Here is a 5902-nt window from a genome sequence, read left to right as displayed (position 1 = left end):
AGATTACACATACAAAGAGAAAGAAGAATAAAGCAGTGTGATCCATATCTGAGGATCTGGTGTGAAGCTGTTTGGAAATCATTGTATTATTCTTTCCTGTAAGTTGAAAATTATGTCAAGTACAAAACTGAAGTAATGAAAGATAGCTTTTAAATCTTAAAACATGTTTAACATGGTCTTATTAACATTATATAAATATTACAAGGCACCACCATAAACACTTAGGATAGTGCTTTTCCCAAAGCTTTTTATTTTGTATTGGGGTAAATCTAATTAACAATGTTGTCATAGTTTCAGGTAAACAGTGAAGGGACTTAGCATACACAGTCATGTCTGCATTCTCCCTCAAACACCCCTCCCATACAGGCTGCCATATAGCATTGAGCCGAGTTCCATGTGCTATACAGTAGGTCCTTGGCGGTTAACCATTTTAAATATAACAGTGTGTACATGTCCATCCCAAACCCCCTCACTATCCCTTCCCTCCATCTTCCCCACCACCATCCCCGCCTCAGCAACCAGAAGTTCATTCTCTGTCAGTCTGTTTCTGTTTTGTAAATCATTCATTTAATTACTGATAATATGTGTTTTCCTTTTCATGACATACACTAAAATCCTAATGGTGAAACCTGATTTTGCATTTATAGTAAGAAATGAGCTAACTAGTCTTACTATTATATATATATATATCACCAGGAGCAGCAAATCCTGCCCGTCATCCAACAGCAAGAATTGTCCCCTAAGAGAGCTGATTTACACAGCAGGACATCAAATAGATGATAAAGGCACAGAATATTGGTGAGCAATTTAAAGGAATACTATCATTTTTACCACTGTACATTTGAATATCACTTTTCTTTTTTTTCTAAGTATTTTTGCCCATATTATCTCATTGTATACCCTGCCTTATATTTAAAACTTGCCGTTTTTCAAGTGGCCATTTTCACAGCTAGATGGGATTTTTAAAAAATCTATGTATATTTGAAGCTGGTTAAAAACATCTATAATCTGAGAAAGACCTCTTATTGACTGGAGCTAGAAAAGAAAGAAGGGGATTTTATTATTCTCAAAACTCCTGGAAATTTGATGTTGCTTATTGTCAGTCTATATCACAATGCTGAAATCCAGCACTTGCTCTGGGCAGTCTGTCTATGATAAATAATTTTTAGTCATGAAAAGAATGGGCTTCCCTGGTGGCTCAGACAGTAAAGAATCTGCTTGCAAAGTGGGAGACCTGGGTTCGCTCCCTGGGGTGGGAAGATCCCCTGGAGGAGGGCATGGCGACCCTCTCCGGTATTCTTGCCTGGAAAATCCCCATGGACAGAGGAGCCTGGTGGGCTATAGTCCATTGGGTTGCAAAGAGTTGGGCACGACTGAGCGACTTAAACTTTCACCTTCACCCTCACCAAGTTCTGTGTCACACCCATCCATACAATATATCATGTTAGCTCCTTTTTTTTTTTTTTCACAGAAGGGCATGTCCAGACACGGTATGAAGGGCTGGGAAGAGGGGTGTCATTACAGGTCAGTTGGTTGGAACACCTACCAGTTAGGGCAGGTTTGTGAGTATGAGCCTCAGGCACAATGGATCTGTTCTCTGTTCCACGGCTCCCAACTACATCCCTGGCATCTACCTACACAAATTCAATCAAGATCAGAACGACTATATACCTTGTTGTGGGTGGATCAGCCTTTGCATATCACCAGACTTGAGAAGTAGTTGCCTAATCATCTATCATCTCCATAAATAAAAGACATGTATCCAAAGAATGAAAAAATTATTTTTGTTGTTACACAACACTTGCCAAATTAGAAATTATCTCCCAGTTCTAAGCATCTCTCAACTAAATGATACATGCATTTCAGGGTATACTAAGAAGGGAAACAGAAGAAAGGGTAATATTTCAGAAGATTTTTTTAAAAGGAGAAAGCTGAGAAAGAGTAATAATTGGAATTTTTCATGGAGGTTATTCTTTCTGTTTATGAAAATGAAAGTATCAGTTGCTCAACTGTATCTAACTCTTTGCGACCTCATGGACTATAGCCCGCCGGGCTCCTCTGTCCATGGGATTTCCCAAGCAAGAATACTGGAGTGGGTAGCCATGCCCTTCTCCAGGGGATCTTTCCCACCCAGGGATCAAACCCAGGTCTCCCACATTTCAGGCAGATTCTTTACCATTCGAGCCACTTATAATTGTTTATAATTTTCCTAATATTCATAATACTAGGTTTAGATTTGGAATTCCCCACCGCAAGTGTCTCTTGATCCTTCTCCAGAATTTCATATGCAGTATTTGATTATACAACAATCAAAATTTAGAGCGCATTGCATGCAAAGTACAAAAGTAAAACATCAACACTAACTGGAAACACCTGATAAAATACAGGTACTTCGTTCTTCCCTTGTACTTTTCAGTCTTTTCTAAGGAGAACACCATAAACTACAACTAGGGGAAAAAACCATTTAAACCGCCTGCTAGTTAAGACAATGCCATTTTATATGTTCCAGAGGCTAATACAGGTGTTGCTTCTCCTCTCCTTCTTCCACTCTTCAGACAGCCAGATTTGGAGATGAGATGCTTTACTTTGATGGCAGGCCAACACCAAATTAAACTACTCCTGAATTTCACAAGTCTAACATTTCAAATGAGAGATTTCAGCTCACTCCACACAGTTTAACACACTTGTGCTTGATGAAGCATTGCTGATAGAATAATTAGCTTGAATAATGTGTGAGAGGGTAAAGACAGCTTTTTAGGCAGTTGCTCACCGTCCTTCCCTCTGTGCCCTTACAAACGAATGTGTAAGAGGTAAAGAGAGAGAAGGGCCTTTCCTTTGACCCAGCACAGGATCTCTGCAGCAGTGTGCAGTGTTTGGAAAGGAATGCACACGGAGAGGTAGCCAGCTAGCCAGATCAAACCTCGTGCTCAGCCAGAAGCAACATTTTGAAGCCAGACTACCATCGTATCGCATCTTACAAATCTTATCTAGTGGTCCGTCTTTAGCCTTCATACCTGTGACAGAAAAAAAAGGTGTGGACGTGGGTATACTTGAATAGCCATTTAAGCTATGGTTTCTATTAGTATTTTAAAAATCTACCTTCCTGCAACCAATCCTTTTACTTTGCTGGTTAATTTTAACACCATCTTTAGGAGGTTATAGCTAATGGAGAGCATAAGAGAGCAGACACAAGTAAAATGTAGCACTTCTCTGGCTAATCCGGAACTGCCAGTCACAGCTCAATCCAATACAGTTACCACCCCCAGGCCTGGGTGTGCAGGCTTATTTTGGAGTTAGACCCAGCTGGGGCTTGAAACCGGCTCCAGACGTTTCACAGCATTGCCAGATGGTGGGATCCTCTAGGAAGCAGTTCTACTGTGGGATTTTTACTCCCTAACCAGGTCTTTGAACATAATCTGCTTTCTCACCCAGGCACCAGCAAACTCAGCCTTCTCATTCCTAACTAATCTGCTCTCTATATCTCTACTCAAGGAAGAAATGAGGAAAGAGAAAAACCAGGGAGAGAGAGAGGAAGAGAGGGAAAGATTAAGGTCTCCTATTTCCTGGACATGCTAATAGAAGCCAGTATTCTTTTTCTTCTTGGTCATCATGATTTCTACCCTCACCCCAAGTGCTGCTTTTCCTATTTTTAGCTTTGTTTTAAGAAACCCTTCTCCTTTTCAGTCTTATCTGATGATTCAATTTCAAAACCCACTGACATCTTTACCAACTGTCCCACAGTCAAAGCATGGTCTGGGTTTGTATTAAGAAATATCCCTGGCAAGCCAAAAATATGCTATTTTTAAAGTAGTTTCTCCACAGCATGAGTATTTGGTTTCGGTGTTTGGTTGTTTTGGGTTTACATTTCATTTTTTAATTTTTGTTCTTGGCCAATTGATATGTCTCCCTTTCCATTCATTTTCAAGCCTCGTCCCCACTGATTCTGTGAGCGCCCCCAAATTTTGTGCACTAAATTCTCTCTTGCTTTAATTAGACAACTTTTGGTTCACTGGCACTGGTTTAGCCAGCGTGGTCACTCAATAAGCAAAAATGTTTACTGATACACTTGGCCTCTGTCTTGCCCCTCACCTCTTCTCCCAGTTCTAAAATTTCTATAGATTAAGCACAGATTAGATGACAATTACACAAATGTTATCTCCTAGATAAATTTCCTAGATCAGTAACTGAAATTAAGTGAATCAGGAACAAGAGTTGATACAAGACAGGACTGTTTCAGCAGCATATCTTGAGATGTATTATATATATATATATACACACACACACGGCTGTGTTTGGTCTTAGTCACGGCACAGGGAATCTTCCTTGCATCATGTGGGATCTTTCCTTGTGGAGCAGGGACTCTCTAGTTTTAGTGCTAGGGCTCAGTACTTACAGGGCTAGGCAGTTGAGGTGCACTGGCTTCTTAGCTCCCCAGCATGTGGGATCTTAGTTCCCCCACCAGGGATGGAACTCATGTCCCCTGCATTGCAAAGCAGATTCTTAACCATTGGACCACCAGGGAAGTCTTGTGAGGTGTATTCTTAAAAGACACAAGGAAAGATATGTGTGTGCATGCCCTTCTGCAGCACTGGAGGTTGGGACGTGGTTTAGTTTTAGCCATCGTGGGCTTTAGTGAAGGACTGTGGTAGGATCCTGACTAGTAGTCTTTTCCTCTGATATTCTTACTTCTTTGTAAATAAATGTTAGCGGGACAGAAACAATCCGAATTCCGGGAAAGGGATAATGACGGAAGTCATCAGCAGGTGGTGACAGAGCTGGCTATATAGATCTCCTTACTATACCATAAACCAGGTCATCCAAATGCTTTCTTGAAAACTACCTCTGCTGCTCTTCCCAGCAACCCTGGGGAAAGGCAGGACAGACACTATAGTCTCCATTTGCCTAATGAAACACTGAACCGCAGAGAGAAGTCAGTTTTCAAGGGTCCAAGGCTGAAAGCCACATCTCTGGCTTCTCCTATAAAGAAACCAAAGATATAGGCTGAGTAATGTGTTGGCTAAGAGAAACAAGTGGCAAATGAGGGAAGAGTTGGAGACTTTTAATTATTAATAGCTTCCATGGAGGTTCTGAGATGAGTCCCTTACCCTGAAGTTGAGGATAACACCTGGTTGTCTGAGAGAAAAGGCTGGCACTGGAGCAGGTGCTCAATTAATGTTTAATGAACAAATGAGACAGGGCATGAGACAAGGATGGGCAACCTGAGAGAGGGCCTTAGTGCCCTACCAGTGTTTTGATTCAGCACAACGGGTAAACAGAAGCCTTCGGAGAGGGTTCATAGAGAAAGCACTAGAGGAGAAACTCCCTGCCTTATTGAAGAACAACTGCACAAACTTTTATACTCAGATTTTGGGTTTTTTTTTTTTTTCAACGACGAGATCTAAAATAATGAACAAGAATTCTGCCTTCCAACCAGTCACTGTGGCAAACCCCAGAGACAAGAGTTTTTTCAAGCTTTGGAGCTGCTCTGCCTTCACCCCAGAAACGTGCTATTGGAGCGACCCAAGGCTTCTAAAGAATAGCAGCAGCTTGCAGACGATTAATCACTGTAAATTCAAGCCCGTCAGAAAGGCTCAGGAGCTCCAGGCGGTCGCGGACTCGGAGCAGCGTCGCCCAGCGGGCAGACGCAGCGGCTGCGCTCCGAGGCCTCCCTCCTCTCCACAGCGTTCCGGCGCCTGGGAGCTGCCACCTCCGAGGCGGCCGGCGTCGGGGCCGGGGGGACACTCCGCCGGCGCTGGGAGGGCGGGCGGCGGTCGAGCGGGCGCCGCTATTGGCTGGCCGGGCGGCGGCGGAGGGGCGGGGCCGCCGTGATTGGCGGGGGGGGGCCAGCTGAGTGGGGCGGGGCCGTTATATCTGAGGAGTCCCGGTCGCGGCGCAGGCAGTC

This window comes from Bos javanicus, chromosome 23 (genome assembly GCF_032452875.1).
Source record: "Bos javanicus breed banteng chromosome 23, ARS-OSU_banteng_1.0, whole genome shotgun sequence".
Classification (NCBI taxonomy): domain Eukaryota; kingdom Metazoa; phylum Chordata; class Mammalia; order Artiodactyla; family Bovidae; genus Bos; species Bos javanicus.
The sequence above is the reverse complement of the archived record's forward strand: the minus strand, read 5'-3'. Positions refer to the sequence as shown.